Raw genomic sequence first — 24,246 nt, 5'->3', positions numbered from 1 at the left:
ATAGAGCTGTTACTGGGGAGCAATGGCCACAAATGTAAAAGGAAGGAAAATGGCAGCAGTTTCAAGCTTTGGGGTCACACCGACCTGATTTTGGGTCCAGGTGTGTCAGGCCCTATGTATGAAGACCTAGGCAAGCCACATGACTCTTCTATTAGAGTTATGCTCAAATCCATACAGCGGAAACACAAGAGAATAGCTTAACCAATTAAGGATTTGCTTTCTCACACAAAACGAAGTCCTGCGATAGCACAGTGGCTCTCAATGTCATCTGTGTACCAGGATCCTCTCTTTCCATGCTGCCCTTAGGTGAGTCTTTTGTCCTCTTGCTCCCTGCCTCACATTCATAGTAGGTTACTTGCCCAGATCCTTGTGTCTGCGTTCCAGACAGACAGAAGGAAAGAAGCAGAGAAGGGTGGCACCGGAACCTGGGAGGCAGCCTATATGAGACCCGCCCCCCCCCCTCGCCCCAGCTCAGGGCAGGTTGTCTGGAGAACAACTGGCTGTATTCCTGCCCTAAACAAAATATTCTGCAAGTGAATAAACGCTGCCTCGGCACCTAGGGGTGTCTGCTCTGCCTCTTCCCTATCTGTACAAGGGTCAGGTGATAATCTATTTAAGGAGCATAGCATAGAACTTTCCATGTAGTGGACACAGTGTTGATAGCCGCTAATGATATGAAGTAACCCTCCTCAGCTACCTCTGAGAGTCACAGTGGAGGACAGGGTGAGCACCTGACCAAGGCTAAGAGAATTTTTCTTTTGAGCAAAGTCTATCAGGTACGTATATATCCAAACTCATCGAAATGTATATAACGCTAAATATGTGCAACTTTTTGTATACTGATATTTTCAATTCAGTTGGAAAAAACCAAAGAGTATTGATTGAAAATGCTTCCTCTCTTGGATTTTCATATTCATCCAGAAGTTTATGCTCCTTTGTTTTAAAATCAATTTAATTTTTTTAAGAGAGTTATTTTTTATTTTTATTTTTTGGTTGTCAAATGATCCTTTACTGAAATATTTCCCTTTGTAGTTCTTAACTAGCTGGGCATGCCACTATACCACTATTGATGTCATGAGGTTGGTGCCCATCAACATTGCAGTCCACAGATTAGGCAGTCCCCAGGATCTCTTTTATGATTCCAGAGAGTTCTCCTGCTAGAGATCAGTGCCGCATCTGTTGGACAATGTTGACAACTTATCAAAAGTGATATTTCCACTGTGGTTGATGTTTTTCTGCTTCTTTCTGCCTTTTAGTGGTTCCTTGAGGGCTTTGATAATTAGGGCAGAGGCCGAAGGTTCCACTTCAATCTCGGCCTGGGTCAGTTTCACTGTCATCCTCAGACCCTTCCAATCACCAGCTGCCTCGGTGATGTCATCACCAACATTTTTTGGAGATAGACCCAAGGGGTCGATCTTTGGAGCCAGGACAGATCCAGTGCCGACTTCCCCACTGGTGCACTTCGGATATACAACATTGATCTTGTTGGGGTCAACTTGGGCCACATGGTGGAGGTGACTGGTGTTGGATGAGCCTAGATTCAGGAGAACTGAAAACAGTTACACTTTTGCCTCCTCCCAGCTGAAAGCCAAAAGCTAGGATAGTATTATATTTACAAAAATATCATGAAGGTAGTATAGAGGGTTCCCATATATTCCATACCCCGTTTCCCTTATTACTCTTATTAGTAACATCTTACATTAGAAGGTGCATTTGCCAAAATAAATGAACTAATATTGATATATTAGATTATAGACCTAAAGTCTATACTTTATGCACATTCCCTTAGTTTTTACCTACTGTCCTTTTTCTGTTTCAGGATCCCATCCAGGATACTATATTTCATTTAGTTGTCATGTTTTCTTAGGCTCCTCTTGGCTGGGATAGTTTTTCACACTTTCCTTGGTTTTGATGATCTTGATAGTTTTGGGGAGTACTGGTCAGGTGTATTTTAAAATTTTAGAATGCCCCTCTACCGGGATTTCTGTGATGCCTTTTCTCATAATTAGACTGGGGTTTTGTGTTCTTGGGAGGAAGATCATAGAGGTAAAGAGCCATTCTTGTTAAAAAAAAAAATTAAAAAAAAAAAAAAAAAGGGGGCACCTGGGTGGCTCAGTCGGTTAAGCGGCCGACTTCGGCTCAGGTCATGATCTCGCAGTCCGTGAGTTCAAGCCCCGCGTCGGGCTCTGTGCTGACAGCTCAGAGCCTGGAGCCTGTTTCAGATTCTGTGTCTCCCTCTCTCTGATCCTCCCCCATTCATGCTCTGTCTCTCTCTGTCTCAAAAATAAATAAACGTTAAAAAAAATTTTTTTTTTTAAAAAAAGAGCCATTCTTACATCAAGGGTACATGTTCTCAATATGACATCACTGTTGATATTGACCTTGATCACCTGACTGAGAAAGTATTTGTCAGGCTTCTCCACTGTGAACTTACTCTCCCCCCTCTTTTCATATTTTGCTTTTTGGTAGGAAGTCATTATGTACCATCCCCCCCTGGAGAGTTATGAAGAGTTCTGCTCTACCTTGTGGAGGGCTGAGTATCTACATAATTTATTTGTAATGCTGCATAGGAGATTTATCTCTTCTCCATAATTATTTACTTATTCAGTCATTTATTTATATCAGTATGGACTCGTGAATATTTACTTTATATTTTGGGCTATAATCGATTACAGTTGACCCTTGGGTAATACAAGGGTTTGGGTGCCGACCTCCTGTGCAGTCAAAAATTTACATATAACTTTTGATTTCTTAAAACTTTACCAATAGACTACTATTGACTGGAAGTCTTAGCAATAACATGAATGGTTGATTAACAAACAGTTTGTATATGTATTATATACTGTATGCTTATGATAAAGTAAGGTAAAAGAAGGAAAACATTATTTAAGAAATCATAAAGAAAAGACAATACATTTACAGTATTGTACTGTATCTATTGAAAAGAGTTCACAGTTAAGTGGACCCACACAGTTCAAACCCATGTTGTTCAAGGATCAACTGTACAACATCATTTATGTTGTCGCTCAAATTGTTCCAACTTTGGCCATTGGGAGCTTTTTCAGTTGTCTCTTGTGTTCTTTGAACATGCCCTCATCAATATATTTTGTTGTTTGAGCGTTTCCTTCCTTTCTGGACTTCTAAGATGCTCTAGGTTCGCTTTGTGTATTTCCTGCCCTAGTCCTACAACACCATTTTTCTCCAGGAAGCACAGTTTCTTTACATCAAAAATGATATTAGAACCAAGATCTGGGTGCTAGGTATGTTCCTTGCTATTGAGGTGTCCTTGTTTCTAAGTCCTCTCAGGGGACAGAGAAAGGAAATATATGTGTGTATACTATATAGTATACATACTATATGTGTGTATACTAACCCACGTGGGTATGCCTGTGCTTGCATGCAGATATATATCCACTTGTATCTATATTAATCTAAACATGAATTTATACTATTTCACCGACTCTAATGCATTACTGCATGGAACATTTTAACCTCCTTCCCTTGCTTATCTGTCAACACCCACCTCAAAAGTGAAAAATATGGCTCTTACTCTCTGTATCCTGGAAAATTATTCTCCAAAAGTTAAGGAGAAATAAAAACTTTCTTAGGAAAAAAAACTGAGGAAATTCGTCACTGTTAGACCTGTCCTCTAAGAAATGTTTTAGAAGTGCTTCAGGTAAAAGGAAAATGAGATAGTGACAAACGGGTCTACGTAAAGATAGAAAGAAAAAGTATTGGAGAAGAAAAAAAAAAGTCAAATAGAACCTTTTATTTTTCTTATTTTTAATTAATCTAAATTTTAACCATTTAAAGTATAATAGTAACAATCATTGAGTGATTATAGCATACGAATAAATAAAATAAGTGAATGACTGGTTGTCTCATGTCAGGAACCAGGAACTCCTTGAACATGACCTTGAACGCTCTTTTTCCCCATCAAGAGTTGTCTCTGTTGTAATCCTTACAGCATTTGATAACATCTTGTGGCAGATATAACTTCCTCTCAGTGCCTCGCCCCATTTTGTTTGTCTAGTAAAAGTAGAACAGGACATTAGTCCTTGCAGTGGCTGGGGAATTGGGAGGTAATAGAAGAAGAAATCAGAAGGAGCTGGAGACATATGCCCAGTTTTATCAATGGGAGCCATAGGGGTTGATATTGGGAGTAGGAGGGCAGAGTCACATTTGAGAATACAGTAGGTGATGCCATTTGAACATAATGGAGTACTGCAGAGTCAAAGTTTGTGACCTGGGCAACCAGGCATAGCAAATTTCCAACCACCATTCTAGTTAATTATTATTATTAACTTTCCTGTGTCCTTGATGGGTTTTGGGGGTCACTGCTGAATTCACCCGGGACATAGATGCCCTGCTACCCTCAATGGGCTTGAGTGACTTAAGGTACAATCCTTCAAAATTTTGAGTACATGAATTGAATGAAGTTGTATAAGCCTGCAGGTTAGCTCATGTAAAGGTGTAGGGATGGCTGTCTCCAAGAATATTCTACTGGAGAATTTGGGAAAGGATAAACTGGGTTGGGACCCTGCATAATACACACAGTGCAATGCGTTCTTGTTGATGAGTAGAGGGAGAGATGAACATAGGAACCCCATAAATATATTAGAGGAAACAGTGCTTATAACAAACTCACATCATTGTGGAAATTGCTGTACTGGGCTTTCACTTGGACAAAACATTGAGGGTTAGTGTGAAATGTCCCTACAACTTGAATGCAAATATCTCTTCTGAGATTTCATGTCATAAAGTGAAGAAATGTTTTTTCTTCTTAGTGGTTATTACAAGAATTCTTTATTCAGAAGGGACATGGGTTTTTTTGGGGGGGGGGTGGAATTGGTTTTATAAGCCTATTGAGGGGATAGAAACAAGCTTTAAGGACATGGGTTTTGGGCTGGTGCCTAGTTTCCATGAGGAAGAGAAAAGCTCTGTTTAATAAATGGGAAGGGGAGGAGTTTAATGTTCCTAAACAGACAAATCCAGGAAGAAAGAAAAAGAATCAAGAAGGATTGACTCCCATGGGAAAGGATGATTAATGGCTCTGGAATTGAGAGCAGATCCCAAAAGAGCAAATAGAAATGTCTGATAGCTTTTTGTTTTGTTCTGTTTTTATCATGTTGGGACTGCATGATAGAAATCCTCTTTGCCATCTCCTCTGTAAAATTGCCCCCAATCTGGAGTGTGTGGATTGGGGGTGGGGAATTATGAAGGGAAGAGGCAGATCCAGACAATAGACTGAACCCATGTAATTGATGAGAGAAGCTCTTTGCCATAAGTCACTAGGCATGACAATTGAGTGTGTGTGTTTTCCTGATCAAGGCAGGATAAGTGAAGCCTAAAAATCCTTTAAGTCTTGGCTGCATATGAAAGAAAGTGTAATAATAATTAACTTATCTGTGTAAACCAGAGTGTGAAAAGTTCACAGTACCAACATATCTCTTATTGTTTAGGAGAGCTTGTCAAATTTGTTCTGACTTCACAGGAAGACATGAGTATGTCCATGAATGTGTCCATTCTGGCAACCTATATTCATAATCCTGTAAATAATGAAGATGAGAGATGAAAGCCAGCAGACCTGTTCTAAAAGAATTGCTATAGTAATTTCTTTTGGCAGAAGGGAAATTATATCAGAGGGAAACCTGAAATATCAAGGATGAAGGAAGAGCAATAGAAATGGTAAATATTTGTATAAATTTGAAAGCAAATATTATAACATTGTCTGTTGAAGTTTTCAACACGTATAGATGTAATACTTCAGATAACTACAACATAGAAGGGAGAGGGAAAAGGGACCTGTGTAATGGTAAGGTCTATATATCTCACTTAAGGTTGTAAAACATTGACTCTAGATTTTTTAGGTAAATATGTTTCTCATAATCCCCAGAACAATCACCAAAACAGACAAATGAAATGCAAGAAAAAAAATATACACAGAGAAATATAGTCATTTATACAACAGATAAATAAAAATAGAATATTAAAAAGTATCTGAATATTCCCAAAAGAAGGCAGGGAAAAGGAAACAAAAAAATGAAAAAATGACATAATAAGCAAAGATCAAATACAAAGCAGTAGACTTAAATCTAAACATATAAATAATTACATTAAATGTAAATGGTCTAGACACACCAATTAAGAAACAGAAATGTCAGAACTGATAAACAAACACATGGTACAGCTATATGTTGTCTAAACGATAATCACACAGGTAAGTTAAAAGTTAAAGGATGGAAAAACATACACTATGTAAACACTAAACTAACACCAAAATAGCTCTATTAATGTCAAAGTAGGCTTCAGAGCAAAGAAAATTACCAGGGACAAAGAAGGAAAATATATTCTAAAAGAGAGTCAGTTCTTCCTGTAGACTTAACAACAGTACATGTGTAAAAACTAAAATCAGAGCTTCAAAATACATAATGTAAAAGCCAGCAGAACTGAAAGGATTACAGACAAACCCACAATCTTAGTTGGAGATTTCAACATTGTGTCCGTAATGATAGAACTAACAGATAGAAAATCATCAAAGATATAGAAGAACAGGTAAGCACCATCAACCAAATGGATCCAATTGACATTCATAGAATTGTCCACCTGAACCAGCAGAACACATATTTCAGGGGAAAGTAGAGTATTTGAACTGAGCAGAAGGAAAAATATAACATATAACATTTGTAGAATAAAGGTAAAGGAATGTTATCAGGGAAATTTATAGAATTAAGTGCTTATGTTGAAAAAAAGAGAAGTTTCAAATAAATATTCTGAGCTAGTTTCTATAAAAAGACAAGCTAAAGAATGCCAAAGCAAGCGGAAGAAACAAAATAAATTTAAAAAAAATATAATAAAGGTAAGACCAAAAATCAAATAAATTTAAAACAGAAAAACAGTAGAGAAGAATTGATAAAACCAAAAGCTGGTTCCTTAAAAGACAAACCTCTAGAAAAACTGACAAAGATAAAAGGAGAGAAGAGTCAAGTTATCAATATCAGGAATGAAAGAAGGGATATTACTATGGATCCTGTAGACATGAAAAGAATAGGGGAGTATTATAAACAACATTATGCTCATAAATATGACACCTTAAAAGAAATGGACAAATTTCTAAAAACCGTAAATTATCGAGACACGCTCAAAATTAAGTATATAACCACTATAAAACAAATTGACTTGATAGTTAAAACCATTTTCAAAAAGAGATGTGTAGTCCAGGTGGTTTCACTGGCAAATTCTAAAGAACATTTAAAGAAGAAATAACACCAATTTTTTTTCCAGAAAATAGAAGAGGGAGGAACAGTTTCTAAATGATGGCAACCTCCAGAACCCAAGATTGTCCTTGGGGAGTAGATCAGGGACAAGAAATATATTTTTTTCTTTCATTTTAAGCCACTTTATAGGAGGGGACAGGCATTTGATTTTTAACCATGTGCCTGCATTACTTTATTTGTAATTGCAATTAAATATGAGCGTCCTGATTATAGGTCTCTGAGGCAGTCAGCACAGAGGTATTAGCTGTATCACCTTATGGACTCTATCACTGGAAGCCAGTGACCTGGCTGTCATTTTCCTCTAAACTATGTTCTTTTCCTGCAACGCCAGAGCTGTCTCAGAGGATTTTCAGTTGTAGGACATCTGACCTGCCTCATCTCAGCTCTTTTTTAATCTTAATTTCCCCTAAATGAGGCCCATGATCTACTAAAATGGGGTGAGTTCAGAGTTTTTTCCACAATCAGCCTCAGGAGAACAATCAATGAGGTTCTCAGAAAAGAATGCACATTGAGGAAATCCCCTTTGAGCTGACCATGTCTGTGAACTCCAGTTCTGTTTGTGGTTTCATACTTGCCAAGCACCCAGAGTGTATCAGGGGACTCTCAGAGAGAGCACATGGGGAGTACTTGTGGGAGGCCATGAGACCACGCATTGTGAAACTGTCCTGGCTGGGACTATGGCTAACTTTGGGCAAATATCCACTTGGGCTGGATGAGTGGGGCTGGGCCATGCTATGTAGCCCACTTGGGAGAATTGCCATGGCATGGGGGCAGCATAGAGTCAAAGTTTTGTGGACATAGAATAATCCCATGGTCCTTATGTAACCTTTGACAGAGGCCAGGAAAAAGGAATCAGAACCACAGAGAATGGACCTCAGGGCTTTAGCAGGGGAGAATTGGTTGGCAAAATCCTGTTATCTACCAAGAACCAGATGTTTTGAAAAACACTCTCAGCTATTTTTTTTTAAGCCAGATATCTTTGGATGGATCTCAGTTTTATTTCTCCCTAGCTTATTGTAGAAGCCTATCAGACCTTTTGGGATGCTTAAAATTGTTGATTGTTTTCTGATCCTCTGAGGTGTGTGGGGACAGTAGTGGGGGATCTGGCTGGTTTCACATCTGAGGTCTGATTTCCCCACAACTGGTCCAAAGCCAGCTGTTGGGCATGATTTGAGGCAGCTCAGGTGTCACTCTGTGAGAACTCAGCATCTGCTACTCCCACAGACAAGCTCATGGAGAAGCCACGAGAAGACTGGATAGAATCCCTTTCATGGCGTCGGCTGTCAGTTCTGCCCATGAAGCATTCAGAAGGGGCAGCACAGAGAACAGAAAGGAAAGGCAAAACTTCTCTCCAAACCACATTTCTTGCCAGATCCAGCAGTGCCACAAGCACAATCACATTTGGGAAAACAAGAGATGGGCTTTGAGAGAGCAGTAAAGATCCACAGAACCAACCACCCTCTTCCTGACCTATAGACAGGTGGGAATATAGAGAACAAGCAATTTTAATAGCAAATGTATATGTAGCACTTACTTCATACCAGGCACTGTTTTGAAGGTGCTGTGTAGTTAACCTATGTTCTTTGTAACTCTCACACCAACTCCGTGAATTGTTATCATCAACATCTGTTAGATAAGGGGACTAAAGAACACAGGGGCAAATAACTTGCTGGTATGGTCACACAACTAATAAATGGCAGGGCCAGGATTCAAAGTTGGGTGGGCTGGCTCCAGAATCTGGGTGTGCAAAGCCTCTAAACTTCCTCTCTCCTCCCAGAAAGCGATGCTCATTTGGATGTGCCAAGGCCCCTCTCAGCTCAATGCCATGGCTCCTCTGTTGTCTAGAGCTAACACACGTCTTAGTCAAGCAGTGTGGTGGTCTTTGGAGATCAGTGTTCTTTATCGATTATGTCTCTCTCATCATGCCCAGGAACACGAGTAAGATGTTAATCTCAAACAGCATTTAGCACCTCATTTCATCCTGAAGTCTCCGACTGAACACATTTTTGTGTTCTTCGTCTGCGGACTGAGTGGGGAGTAGGGTCAGAGAGCGGGACACAGGGGCCTGAGTGTCCCTGAGACGAGTTCCAATTCCGGGTGGGCTGTGTAACTCAGGGGAAATATGAATGGCTGAGTTGAAGTACAGGGCAAGAGTGTGGTCAGAAGAACAGCAAACAGCAAGTCTACAACAGAAACTCATATGCAGAGAGCACAAGTGGCAGGAAGGAAGAGCAGAGTGACGTTAGACTCAACTAACTCACAAATCCAGGGAACTGGATGAGGAGTCATATACAGACAGGTGGAGATGGACGGTTCTCCATGCTGAGTCTGCTCGGAGACTCAAGCTTGGACTTGGGCTCGGAGGTTTGCCCTTATCGACAACCGTTGCAACATTTTGTGGCAAGCTGGCCTTGGCCACACCAGACAGGAACAAAATTAAAACGATGCCTCCTTCTTCATAATGATCTGTAGCTACAGTTTCCCACTCGGTTGATGTTCCTCAGTGTTTGAATCTCTCTTTCCCTCACCTCAAGCACACAACATTATTTTTGGTTCGTGTTACTACCATCATTGGTCAATTCATGGCCTGATTTTATTCATATATTTATGGGTTTTGCTAGTAATACATTTTTGATAATGTGATAAGCACCCATGAGCCACTATCCAACATACAAACTAGAACTCAGAATCTTCTAGATTTCCAGGGTTATGTCTGAGCTTTTCCAATCTCAATCCCTAGATTTCCTCAAAAAAGTTATTTATTTATTAATTTATTTTTGATCACTTCTGTGTTAGCCCAGTTATCAGCATTGCCTCAGTCCGCCTGGATGTTAAACAGTTGCAGCTGACTTTTCAACCAATGCCCTGGGGATAGAATTCTCTTCACTGAGCAAGCTTGGAGTCAGGTCAAATAACGATAAGTCTTGTTATTAGGGCTTTTTCAGGGAGCTGCCAGACAGGTAAAATAGTGACAATTCTTTCAGGATGAGGCTTTGGGACAGCTACAAAGCCATTCTGCCCCCTCCATGTCTGCTAGGCTGTTGTTTTTTACATCTATAATGGTTCCGAGTCGGCTGGTTTTCAAGACGACCTTGGAGCTAAGTATAGGGGGATGAGAATATTTGGGGCACTGGGGTGGCTCAGTCGATTGGGTATCCAACTCTTGATTTTGACTCAGGTCGTGATCTTGCAGTTCATGGGATAGAGCCCCGCATTAGGCTTTGTGCTCACAGCTTGGAGCCTGCTTGGGATTCTCTCTCTCTCTTTCTCTCTCTCTCTCTCTCTCTCTCTCTCTCAGAATACATAAATAAACATTAAAAAAAAAGAGGATGGGAATATGGCAAGTCGAAATGCCCCAATGCTTGCTGTTTTTCCTGGGATTCATTTACATTTTCCTTGAATAAATGTTTTTTGGATGGTTTCAAGCCTTTGGTTAATTTCTGGAGTTCTGAAAAAGTTAATTTTGACAATATTATAGTTGCTTTTATAGAGAGGCATATTTTAGGAGATACTTACTCTATCATCCTAGAAGTACTTCCCATGAGGTATATTTTATAACAAAATTGTCAATTCCATTCAATTATCAGGAAGACATTACAATCATTAATGTTTATGTACCTAAGAGTTTCAAAGTGGTTGGAGCAAAACTGCAAGAATGAGGAGAGTAAAAGAGAGATTCACACTAATAGCAGGGCATTTTGTGACACTGAGTTGCACTCAAAACAAGGAGAGAAAATATCACTAAGATATTGCCAGCAGCTTGAAAAACACAATCCATACACTTGATTTAATGGCCTTCACAGAATACTACATCTAACAATTTCAGAATACGTATTCTCTTAAAGTACACATGGAGCATTGATCAAGAGAAGCCATATTTTGGGCCATGAGTACCAATAAATTTATAAGAATTGAAATAATAAATAGTTGATCACAAAATATATTAGGTAGAAGAAAATTCCAAAATCTCCAGATACTAGACCACCAAACAGAAAGCTTCTAAGCAGCTCGTGAGTTAAAGAAGAAATCACAAGGGAAATTAGAAACTGTTTTGACTTCTAGAACAATGAAAATGCCACATATAAAAATTTTGTGGGATGCAAAGAAGGCATATTTAGAGTTTTAAATATTTATGTTAGAAAAGAAGATCTCAAATAAGTTACCTAAGCTTCTAACTTAATAAGCTAGAAAAGGAAGTGCAAAGTACCCAAAGTGTTAGAAGGAAAGAAGTAATAAAGAGCATAAAAAAAAAAAAAAAGATACATAATAGAGAAAATTAACAAAGCCAAAAGTTTGTTCTTTGACAGGATTAATGAACCTGGTAAACCTCGGGCAAAACTGATCCAGAAAAAAAAGAGAAACTACAATTGCCAATATCAGGAATAATAAAGAAACTATTACTATAAATCCTAAAAACCATCAAAAAGACAATAAAAAATTTAATGAATAATATTACACCATTAAATTTGATAACTAGGATGAAATGGACAAATTCTATAAAAAATACAACTTTAGTAAAACTTATGAGAAATGAAATAGGAAATCTGAATACCTTTATATTTATTAAAGGAATTGAACTCATTAGCCCCCCCCCCAAAATAAATCCACAGTGAAATCTCTGCGTCTAGATAGATTTCACTGATAAATTCTATCACTATTAAACCTCTAAGAAAAAAAATACCAATCTTACTTGAATTCTCTTAGAGAATGAATGTGAAAACTCTTCCCAAATCAAAGTGAATATAACCTTAATACCAAAACCAAACAGATATTATAAGAAAAGGAAACTATACTATCCCTTAAGAACATAAACACACATTTTTAGCGAAATTGAACAAAATGAATCAAACGGCATTTTAAAAGATAATCATTATGATCATGTACAGTGTCTCCTAGGAATGCATGTGGGCGTAATATTTAACAATTCATCCATGTAATTCAGCACATTAACAGAATAAGAGAAAATACATATAGTTATCCTAATAGATACAAGGAAAAGATGTGACAAAATTCAGCACTCACTTAAGATTTGGAGAGTGAACTCTCAGCAAAGTAGAATACCAGGGAACTCCCTCAGTATGAAAAGGGGCTGAGATACTTAATGGGGAAAGAGGTCTGCTTACCAGTTCTAATTAGCATTGCTAAGGAGGTTCTATCCAAGGCAATAAGGCAATTTTAAAAAATGCTTAGCAAAAAGAATAGAAAGGGCAAGAAAATATGTCTATCCTTGCTCAGGGTAGGCAGTAAATACATAAAGTTTAAACACTAGACTATCAGCTATAGTCTTCATGGAGGCTAGTTTGGCAATATCTATCGAAATGTGAAATACACATGTCATTTGACTTACAAATCTACTTCTAAAAACTCTTCCTAAAGATATATTTGGCACATGTGTGAAATAATGTATGTGTAAGGATATCATTGCGGTCTTTTAAAAGTTTTTATAACTAGCAAATGTTTGGAAACAATCTAAATATTCATCAACATGAAACCGGCTAAAACACATGAGGTACTCTGCAGCTGTAAAAAGAATGAGGATAATAAGCGCCTCAATGTGTTCTGCTATGGAACAACATGCAAGATATTTTTTATAGTTAAACAAAAAAAGCCAGTTGCAAAACAGTGAATGGATTCTGGCTCACTCCGCATTGAACTGCACACATCTAATTCAACTTCATTAAGGGTACCCCAAGGACTGCCTGCACCAGGGTCTTCTGAGGTCTTTTCTAGGAACACCCATTTCCTATCCATTCACACCTCACCCAGATGTACTGTGATGCATAACAGATATTGGAGAAGCGATAAACAAATGAATGAATGTACATTTGTCATCATATCCACGTTGTTTCCTCTCCCACACTAATCTGAAATGCTTTATTGTTCATAGTCAACCAAGAACTATGTCCTCTGTACTACCACTTGCACTCTCTCTCTCTCTCAGATTAAAAAAATAAAATAAAATGAAGAAATGAAGGACTGCTTACCAGTTCGTAGAACTGAGTCATCCAAAGTTTCAATTTGATTTAACTTTCTCTATTGCTTGGGGTGTTGTTGTAGATTATGAGCGGATTATCTTTTTGCGTTGAAAACTTACCACTTATTCATCCAAATTAAACCAGTTCGCAAAAACCTCCTAGCTGGGGAGAAGGCCATCATCTAGATGAAGGCAGGGTCTGCCAGATCCTGGTAAGAGCTCCAAGGGAGGCACGGGCAGCCATGTCTCTTGAAATTAGAACACCAGCTCACCTGAATGGGGAGTGCAGATGAGGGCAAGGTGCGTGAGCTCAGCCTTGCGGTCAGACAAGGCTTCAAGAGAGGAGCTGAGTTTGTGGTAGCAGGAACAGCACTGCAAAGGCACTGGGTCAGGAAATCACAGAGCCTGTTCGAGAGCTAGTGCAGATTTTGAACAATTTCACAGATAGTGCCGAACACTGTGATGGTTGACTAGTGTGTGCACAGGAGAGGAGTGGGGGCTAAGGGAAAAGATGGGCAGGCTTTTGGAGGGGAGTTTGGTTTCCCATGGTGAAAAGCACTGGATTAGATCTAGAACACGTGAAGCTAGAATAAAAATGCTCTTATGGCAAATCTTTCAGATGATTAGGCTTGAATTTCCTCCCACGCAGTAAAGGAAAACACACTTCTCGTCATCGCCGTTACATGGCTGGCATTCAACTATTTGCCAACTAAACCATTAGATAAATGGAAACAAAGGAAGCATGAGTCCAAGAGAGAACTACTGGTCAGTCCCAGTACCACAGGGAGGCCATTGCTCCTTGTATTCCCATTTTCCCAGCACTGGACAAATAGCAGCACCAAGTTTAAAGGGAGAACTTCAAACTCTATTACATGAAATAGTCAAATACAAGACCACAGAAGAAGGGTCTCTATCTGAGGGAATACGTGCTGAGCATTGTAGAACTTTCTGTCCTGCTTTGCTGATGTCACATTAGGAGTTTGATGTCAACTGGCAGAGACCAGAGGAACTCAGTTCTCTCTTGTTCTCCCAGTCCTGGCAAGAAAGAAGTGAACGAATGATCATTTCATAGACTATTATTTTTCCTTAGTATCTTTCACTTAACCAGAGCTTATGACTTTTCAAAGGCCTTTCATAATATTATTCCATTGGCTTTCACAACCCATTCTTTATGTGAGACAACAGGGGAGGGATTATTTTCATTTGGTTTGACAATGAAGAAACTGCAGCCTACAGGGATTTCATGGCTTTTCTAAGATCCAGTTGCTAAACGGAGAAGGTGAGATTCATCTCAGGTTTTATTTATCCAGTAGTCAAAGTCTAAGTATTTCGTACATCGCAGGCACTTGCTGAATGCTGAATAAACCACATGTCCTAATTCACGGCCTGCAGAGCCCAGAGGGAAGATTCTAGTTCATAAAACAAGAGAATGGAGCTAATGTGTGGAATACCTTTCCAGTTATAAAAGCAGAAAAATACTGGATAAGTGTAACCCAAACAAAGTCTTTTCAGACACATAGCTGAACTTAGTAGAAAGATGGAAAAATTCCCACATGCCGGAAATGAAATGGAAACTGATGGCTAGAAAAGTAGGGTGCGGTCAGATTCTTCAGCCAGCAGAGGACTGGAATCTGGATAGAGGTCCTAGTGGCTGGGATTGGGGCCCAAGTGCCCTATCAGGATATGAGAAGGGGCAGAAGACTTGTGGAAGGCTGGAGGTTGGATCTGGGATGGCCCAGAAAGAGCTGGAAGTCTGAAAGGGCTGTCATTCCGTAAAGCGGAACTCTAAACATGAAAGTAATCAGGAAGCCTACTGTTCATCTGGGGCTCGGAGTCAAAAGGAAAGAAAAGTAACCTGCAAGGTACCAAAACATGAAGCTCGTGCCATGCGCAGGGGTGGAATGGAGTTCAAGTGTATGTCCCCACACGGTGTGGGGATGCCTCAGAAGTGAGTGTGACAGTGGGCCGAGCCAGGTGCTGTCGTGTAAGCACTTGACCATCAGTTTTCTTATTTTAATAGAATAAGTCGCTAACATCAAACCCTGGATTGCGGAGACATACATTTCGAAGACATCCATCTGGAATGAACACACTGCCAGCTACACAGCTGATAAGGAGCCAGGCTACACTGCCCATGAAGTCCCCTTATAGAAAGTTTTGAGTGATCAAGACAACTGACTGCTTGAGCATCCCTGCTTTTCCCTTCTCCCTCTTCACTCACCACTCTTATGTTTTCAATTCAACAATAGTGAATCTATGGAGCCCCCCTCCCCCGCACTCTTGACTCCAATAAAGCAGAACCCCAGGCCCATGCTCTCTTTGTCTCTCTTTCTACCCATAGCCTCACTTTGTGGCCCCAGGCCTGCCATGTACCCTCTAAGGCCCATGAGCAAGAAAATAAACCTTGTCTTTCCAAAGTTCCCTCATAATGGCCGCTGACGTTCATCTTGTAATCATAAAACGCGCGAGGTCTGGTCCACCCTCAACATTGGCTCTGGTTGAGAAAATGTCTGTGGGGTCTCAGCTATAAGAGGTACGGTCCTGGTGAGCACCCCGGGCAGTCCTAGTTTGATATCACTATCAATAGGCTGAGCCCCACACAAAACAGGTACCCTGCAGGAGCCAAGGCAAAGCCTCTCTCTGGATCTTTCCCCCGTCCAGAGTGCCCAGAGAAATAAAGTCCTTGGAAGGTGCACCTTAAAACAGAAATTATGAACTGCATGAGAAAGCTATCGGCTGTGAGAAGGACTTAGAAAACACAGCAAACATGAAAACGATGCATGGGAATGTGGGGTAATTAAGCTGTTTGAAAGAGGCTAAAAATAAGCCTATCTTAATGTATTCAAGAGATGAAAGAATGATCAGAATCTCAAGTGAAATAACAGATTCTGGGGAAAAACAAAACAAGCAGGACAAAGTTAAGTAAATGAACTTCCCGAAATAAAAATGCAGTAATCGAGCTAAACTAGAAGATAACGTGCCAGCAAGTTAGACTGAACTGAAGAAAGAGTGAATGCTTGGGCGATGGTCCTGGGGTAACTGTCTGGAGATAGAAAATATAAACCACAGTTCAGGGAACACAGAGAATAAGATGATCCAGCATACAGCCGACAGGAGTTGTAGAAGAAGGTAAGACAGAGTGGATGTGGGAGGCCATATCAAAGTCCCAGAACCTCCCGTACAGAATAAATCTTCAGTTGCCATTGTGTCTTGAGTCCCAACGGTGATAACCGTGATAACGAAGAGTCATGGCGGTTGAGCCACAGAATGCTCTAGACCAGCAGGCATGTGGAGGAGATGAGCATTTAGAGAACTAGTTGCTGAGGGGAGCCCAGTGGACACAGGCACCAAGAAGGGACAGCAGGCTTAGGGAAGTAGCTGCTCTAGAAGCCCGATGAGGGGATGTGGAGGGCAAATGGAGCAGGGTGATGGGGTGCTGAATCAGGCCCCAACTTGCTAGGCTCTGGGGAAAATGATGCAGTTAGTGGAGGAGTGGAAAGGGGCCGCTGTAGGAGCTAGAGCCCCAGAGGGAGGCAGGCCCTCTTCTGGGAGAACATGACGTGTTCTTCTTCTTCATGGGCCCATGAGAATCTAAGGATTTTAAGCAGAGCAAGGACAGGGTAACAACTGCACTTTAGAAGACATTCTGGCTCCATGTGGAGAATGGACTGGAAGTGGATTAAAATGGAAGCAGGGGGATGAGCTAGAAGGTCGTTACCACAGTTCAAGAGGGCTGGCATGCAGCCAGAACCAGGGGAGTGAGAGAAGGGAGACGGCCCTGCAAAGGGCTGAAGGACAGCTGGTATGCAGGACACGGTGGCTGCAGGGAGAGGGAGGACAAATAAAGCATGGCTTCTCTGTGTGGCGAGGGAACAGGGATGCCTGGTCCCCTGACACAGGCCATTCAGGCTTTCTGATCTTCGTGGTTGGGTGGGGTTTAGACTATGGGTCACTGTCTCTTCACCCTTTACTATTTCACTCTCTCTCTCTCTTCTTAATATCCAACAACAAACATCATAGATTCACAATTACTAATTCACCATTATGAATAATTTTGAAAGGAAATTCATGTTTACTTTGGGACAAATGGTGACATATGGTGTTCTTTGCAAGGCAATATTACATTAACAAGTAGAATGCTTACACTGTTTATCTGCTATATAGAGAGGCCTCTTTAGAAAGGAAGTAAACACTTATAAATATGTGAAGGCCCAGAGTACACTTGTAAACAGCAAGTATTTGTGGTGAGGGATTGGGGGAGACGATGTTTATGACCAACAATTTCTCAGCATCCTAAAAGGGTGCTAATGGCATAGATAACAAGATACAGGTGAAATCTCGCAGGCCATTCCAGGCCTGTAGAGAACCTAGGCTGGCCCTGTCCACCCTCCCCAGTCCTCCTGATGGGTGGCATGGTGGATATAGGGTTTCTCAGTCCAGGAATGGGAGGAAAGAATAGTTTTCTACCTGTGGGTGAGTTGCAGGTTCAAAGGGAGACAACACTACTGAATGTCCATAATGTGCCACAGACTCTTCATACATGAATTTTTTTTAATATTTATTTGTTTTTGAGAGAGAGAGAGAGAGAGAGAGAGAGAGCAGGAGCAGGTAAGGGGCAGAAAGAGAGAGGGACAGAGGATCCAAAGAGGGCTCCATGCTGACAGCAGAGATCCCAATGTGGGGCTCCAACTCCTGAACCGTGGGATCATGACCTGAGCCCAAGTGCGAACTTAACCAATGGAGTCACCAAGGTGCCCCCATATGTGAATTCTAAGTGAACCTTACCACAAACCTCATTGTGACTATTGTTGTAACTATCTGGAAAGGGAGGAAATGGGACTTGGAGAAGCTCCTTGGGTGACGTTACCATCTGTGAGTTGGGAGATGTTTTGAAGGCGGGCCTACGGGTTTCCTACTGAAACCCCACCCTGAGTCAAGAGCCCCCCAACCAGGCCCTCTTTGAGGCTCCCCACTTCTTCAGGAGGAGTCTCATGGAGCCTGCTAGGACAGCTCAGAGCAGTGGCCAACCCTCCTCCTCCGTGCTCCTGCTGTGTGGTCTTCAAAAATCACTTAACCTCTTGCCGCCTTGGCCTCCCCATCTGTGAAATGGGGATTGAATTTCATTACTGTGCTGCCCTTGACTGTCTACCCAGTGAAGCCTCAGTGATTAATGATTAATTAGATCATGGGGTGGGGTGTGTTGTGCCCCAGGGTAGACCCATTTATTATGGAGCAGAGTCCATATTTCTTCCTCCTTCCAAACACTGACAAAGATTTAAAAGAAAAAAAGTAAAACAGGGTAAGGTAAAAATTGCCAGAATTTTATTGCGTAACATTTAATAATTTCCAACTAGTTTAAGCTAAAGACCTTTAATAAGTTAATAGTGTGAGATTACTATCCGAGAAAACTGATTTGGTTTTGGTGCTGGTATCATTTCCAAGAGTTTAACCAGACTTAGCTTTTTTTTTTCCCCCCTAAGTAAAGTGGATTATGCACGAAGTGACATTACAAATTACTAGAGTTTCCAAACACCTTCGGGGCTTTGAGGTTTAGTCCCTTCTGTAGGGAGAGACTGGGGAATGGTTTAAATAATTCTAAACCAACTCTCAGCTTGTTATGGCTTTTCCAAACATGAGGATTGAATGAATTTCTATGCGTTTCTTTAAAAAATTAAAACTAAGAGTTAAGGGCAGAGCAGTGGCCTCGATCTCTAAAAACATCACTGACCGGGAGGATTTACACATAAAAGCCATTGTTCTGTGGGGGGATGCGGTGAGTGGTGCCTGCCTGGGGTGGTTCAGAGTCTTCAGGGACGTGTATTTATGTAAACAGGTCATTTTAATATAAGGCACATGTGATTAGAATTCAGGCGGCGCTCTGATTCTCATAGTCTGAGGATATATCTTTGCACGTTTCTGATACTTTCCTAGAGGATTCTTTCATTAATGTAATACACTTGATGTGAGCATAGTAGATGGTAAAGACCAGCAGGAATGGGCTTTAAGACTCCAGTGCCTACAGGTAGGAAGCTGGTGGGCGTGGGCTGGCGAAGGGGGCGGCGCATCTCTGACAGGTGCCGCACCAGAATGAAAGCCAGGAGTTCCTCCAAGAGATGGCAGGAGTTTGGATTTTCACGTGAAGCTGCCTGGTTTTCAAATATTGGTAATTCATTGCAAAACCATATCTCTTTAGACACTGGGCACTGTGTGGGGCCTAATAAAACTAGTTAGCAACCTTTGCTCTCCATGTTCTTTCTGCCCCCAGCATCTTATTTCCGTCAACTGTTCCCATAATTACTCTCTACATACATAATTACAGCCTTTCTGCCTCTGTCTCAAGTAGGAATGTTGCACAGGGCATCTAAAAATGCAACAGCTCAGTTGTAGTTCTTATTTGGTGCCATAGCTACCTTACTTCTCAAAGAGAGCCGTTCTGTTATTAATTAAGAAAGGAGGCCTAACCTGAATGCTTTGCTCAAGGGACCCGAATTCAAAATGCATGTATTTCCAGGTGGCCAGCCAAGCATTCTCCTTAATAGTATCTTTCTTCCAAAGAAACTGAATATGCATTTATTTATTGCATGTTTATTCTTCCTTGCAAAGAAACTCAATAGGCATTATTTAAGCTCTCTGTTGGCTCCACGGTCTTTTAAATTAAGAAAAAAAAAAGGAGAACTTTAGAGCCACTTTCAGAAGCTGGTTTCCTAGGTATTTCTGTGTTATCATTTCTCTTTGTGAGCAAAGCCCATAGAGAAGGCTGGAGAGACGCAGAACTCCCCATTAACAAATCATCAGTCCGGAATTAGATATATGGCCCATAGATGTCAATCTGACCCACTGCGGCAATCTTGGGCTCCTGGTGACCTTGACTTATCATCTTTCAGTGGCTGTGCCGGTTACAGTGTAGCTGAAGTGGACAAATGTGCCTCAGGACATTGGACATGTCTGCCCGGCACCCATTTAAGTCAACGTTGTCCTGAAACTGTCCTTTTGGTGAGGCACAGAAGAAAAAGGGTTAGTGCTGTGATCAGGACATAATATCCTCCTCGTCCTGTTGCACCTGTTTGGACACACCGGATGGGACGACCTGAGAAGTTAGAGCAAACTTTCGGACAGCTCACAGTAGAAGCGTTTAAAGACTTCTCCACAACCGCATATTCCCAATGGCAAATCTAAGTTAAGACGTAGACAAACAGAAGGCGCCTCTGCCTCTTTTGAGATCGAAAGAGCACCCTGGAAACAATGGAAACAATGAGTCTCACTGGAAACAATGAGTCGAGATCCGCCATTTGGCAGCCGATTGGTCCTGTGTTGGGGAATGGGGGGAGGAATAGCAATTTGCAAGATGGCAGCAGTTTGAAGTTTGCGATTCTGTTGACAAATATTAGCCGAACTCATTCTGTTTTTCTTTTAGAATGACATCATCCCCTGCCCTGATGAGAAATTATGAGTGTAAGAGAGTTACTACTTCAAGGCCAAAGAGTATTGATCTGAGTATAAGTAGAACGTAAGCATACTTGCCCTAGAGAATCACGTATGGGATTTGTGGGTCTTATTTTGAATTTCTCTGTCATCTGGGGCACTCACTATACCTGGTTGCAACTGAATTAGATATTGATTGAGACCTCTGGGAGGAGAAGCCAAGTCCTCTCCGTTATGTATCCTGAATACATAATATGACTTAATGGGAGCGAAGGAGGGTTAGTAGCAGCAGCAATTACTCGTGGTCTAACGAGACAGTTTCTCCAAGAAAGTGAGATTTACTGAAACGGAGGCTGGATAATTACCGATTCTCTGTGTGGCTCAGAGCTCTTGCTCTTTTTGGTTTTAGGAGGAGCCACGCTTGTTCTGTGGAAAATGCGATATTGGTACAGCACTTATCAAATGCCTTGAGCTCCTTGATGGGGACTCGATAGCAGATTTAATCACCGCCCAGAGTATTAATTGGAAGTCCAGTCGTCAAGAACAGACCTTCCATTAGAGTTAACGGCTCGTCCTTGTATTTACGTTCACTTGGGTTAAAGAAAAAAAAAAAGTGGGTTTCAAGGTCCTTGGGGGATGGATGCAGGGGCAGAATACAGAAGAGGAGGTGCGTATTTGTGTACTCCTAGGCACGATTTTGAGAGCAAATGTCCAATCTTTGGAAAAAGCTCTTACTTGGGGGGATTTTAATATCTTCTGGTTTCAATCTCTCACATTCTACTGCACTGTGTTTCCTTATTAGGGTCTGGCAGTTTCCTGGGTATCACACAGCTACCACTGATTTAATCAGTAGCAGGCACCCATCAGGAGCAAAGAAGGGCCACCCCTGCCCCCTTGTAGCCCCCCATTAATGAAATATTCACCGAGAAAACAGTGCCAGGACACAGAAAAAACAGTATTGACTATATCCTCGCCCCACTTCTAACCTCCTGTGATCTTTGGCTTCTGTTCAGTAATTGTATTTATTTTGATTTCATTAAAAAATGTGAGAGAAGGAATTCCACTTAGGCCTGAAGTTCAAAGATTTACAGCCCAGATACAGCAGAGAGAACAGTCTGGTGTTCGTATCAGTTTGGGGTTAGAAGCCCTGATCTAATTAGGATGTTTGCCTACAAATGAGGTAACAAATGGCTCTCATATTTTCTCAGCAGTTTATACACCATTCAGAACATGCTAGCACAATCATTTTCTCACCTGATCTTAATAACTGTGAGTTGGGTGTGGTCATTCTCATTTGACAGATCTCAAGTCCCCATTTCCCCAGATTTCTGGGATTGAAGATAGAATGCTTCGGAGGTATCACAGGTTGAAGTCAGCATTTCTTCTATTCATAGATGTCTACATGTTCGAAGTGCCCCTTCCCTGTGTCAGGCCCCCTGTGCTGGGACCACACATATGAAATGCATCATGGATAACATACATGCCAGAGAAGAGGCAATGTGTCTACATTTGGACCCCTACAAATTAACTCACAAATCCAATTTGAAAATAACAATTCACAAATCCATGTTACCAGACATTGTTGAAAACAGTTCCATGATCAGAGTCCTCATTGCCGTGCTTCTCCATTGTCTGTACCCGAGTCTTTTTTTTTTTTTAATTTTTTTTTTCAACGTTTTTAATTTATTTTTGGGACAGAGAGAGACAGAGCACGAACGGGGGAGGGGCAGAGAGAGAGGGAGACACAGAATCGGAAACAGGCTCCAGGCTCCGAGCCATCAGCCCAGAGCCATCAGCCCAGAGCCATCAGCCCAGAGCCTGACGCGGGGCTCGAACTCACGGACCGCGAGATCGTGACCTGGCTGAAGTCGGACGCTTAACCGGCTGCGCCACCCAGGCGCCCCGTACCCGAGTCTTTAAACCACACTGCACGAGACGGGGTAACGTCTTACCAGGGCTCCATTGTTGGATGGGCACCTCATCCTCATCCCGAGTCTTATCTGGCAAGACTCCACCCACTGAAGGGAACCACTCATTTTTCCCCGGCAGTATTCCATTCTAAAAAAATTACTGTCCCATAAAACCACGTACAATATATTCCAAACTTCCAAAGAGATGAGAAAACTAAGGTTTAGAGAGACTGTCATGCATGGAGGGGAATCGAGATGATGTGACCCAGAGGCCTCTTAGCTGGGTGATGAGCCGATTTGACTAATAACTCAAGAACACGTTGGGGAACAGCTGAGATGAGACACCAGGCATATCCTCTGGGAGCAGGAATAAGGCAAGTGCTAACCACAGAGGTATGGACCGAAGGTGCTGAGTGTAGCCAACATGTATCGGAAATGGAGACTCACACCGAGGAACCAGTGTGGCCTTGAAGGCTGCTGAAGCACAGTAAAGAGAAGTAAATATTGTGAGTTTGTGTTCTGTGCATGTTGACACCCTCAGCTACCAACGAAGTGCCTGGCTCAGAGGGGAATTCGATCGTGTTTGCCAGAAGATAATGCACTGCAGATGAGTTTTAGGGCAACTGGATTGCCAGGACATCTAGGTCAGAGGGTTTTTCTCAATAAAAGCAGTGCCTTTTAATTTCCAAGTCTTTTCCGGTTACGGGAGTCCGACTGACACACTGGATAATAACCTCTCAATATTGAAGCTGTTATTACCATTATTATATTGTTCTTCAGTGTTTTTTTCCTCCTTTTCTTTTCATTATGAGTTGAAAGCCAAGTCCCTAAAGGTTGACCTTAGTGATTTTTCCTCTTTCTCTCCTTTGATTACTGCTGAGAACGGTTCTGACAGTCAATGTTGTGGTGGCGGGGGGAATGCTTTTCATTTCCTCTGCTTATTTTCATCAGATGAGGATAATAGTAAAGAAAAGGTCTTTAATTGTCCAGAACAAGCACGGTGTTAGCACCAATTTATGACTTTATCCTAATGCGTCCCATATTTAGAGTGACAGACTTCTTTGAGGTCTAGGATTGTGTGAGACATAAACAATGTTGTCACAACAATCTGTGGAGATTGTCAATGTCCTCACCCCGTGAAACCTCACAAAGTTGAGCTCACTGAGCCTTCCGCCAGAGAAACAGCCCGTTATTTCTTTCTCTCCTGATTCATGCTGCGAATTCGCTCCCCACTCCTCCCCTGGAAGAACTTTATAACCACTTAGATCGATGTGAGAGCTGGCACTTTTGGGGGGAAAAGCTCAACCACAATTACACAGATATACTTGGCACGTATAGATGAAAGGAAAAAGACAGTATCGAGATGAAAAGCTAAAGATGAGGAATATTTAACCACAAACATAAACTTCACATTTTATTTTATTTTATTTTATTTTATTTTATTTTAACGTTTATTTATTTTTGAGACAGAGAGAGACAGAGCATGAATGGGGGAGGGTCAGAGAGAGGGAGACACAGAATCCGAAACAGGCTCCGGGCTCTGAGCTGTCAGCACAGGGGCCCGACGTGGGGCTCGAACTCACGGACCGCGAGATCGTGACCTGAGCCAAAGTCGGCCGCTCAATCGACTGAGCCACCCAGGAGCCCCTAAACTTCACATTTT

At 41.5% G+C, this 24,246-nt stretch overlaps 1 pseudogene; it reads right to left on the bottom strand.

The window, feature by feature from the left end:
* Positions 1-1,035: 1,035 nt before the first annotated feature.
* Positions 1,036-24,246, bottom strand: part of LOC131492433 (large ribosomal subunit protein uL11-like) — a 55,906-nt pseudogene continuing 32,695 nt past the window's right edge.

The sequence above is a fragment of the Neofelis nebulosa genome, chromosome 13 (genome assembly GCF_028018385.1).
Source record: "Neofelis nebulosa isolate mNeoNeb1 chromosome 13, mNeoNeb1.pri, whole genome shotgun sequence".
Lineage (NCBI taxonomy): Eukaryota > Metazoa > Chordata > Mammalia > Carnivora > Felidae > Neofelis > Neofelis nebulosa.
This window is presented reverse-complemented; position numbering and strand designations above follow the sequence as displayed.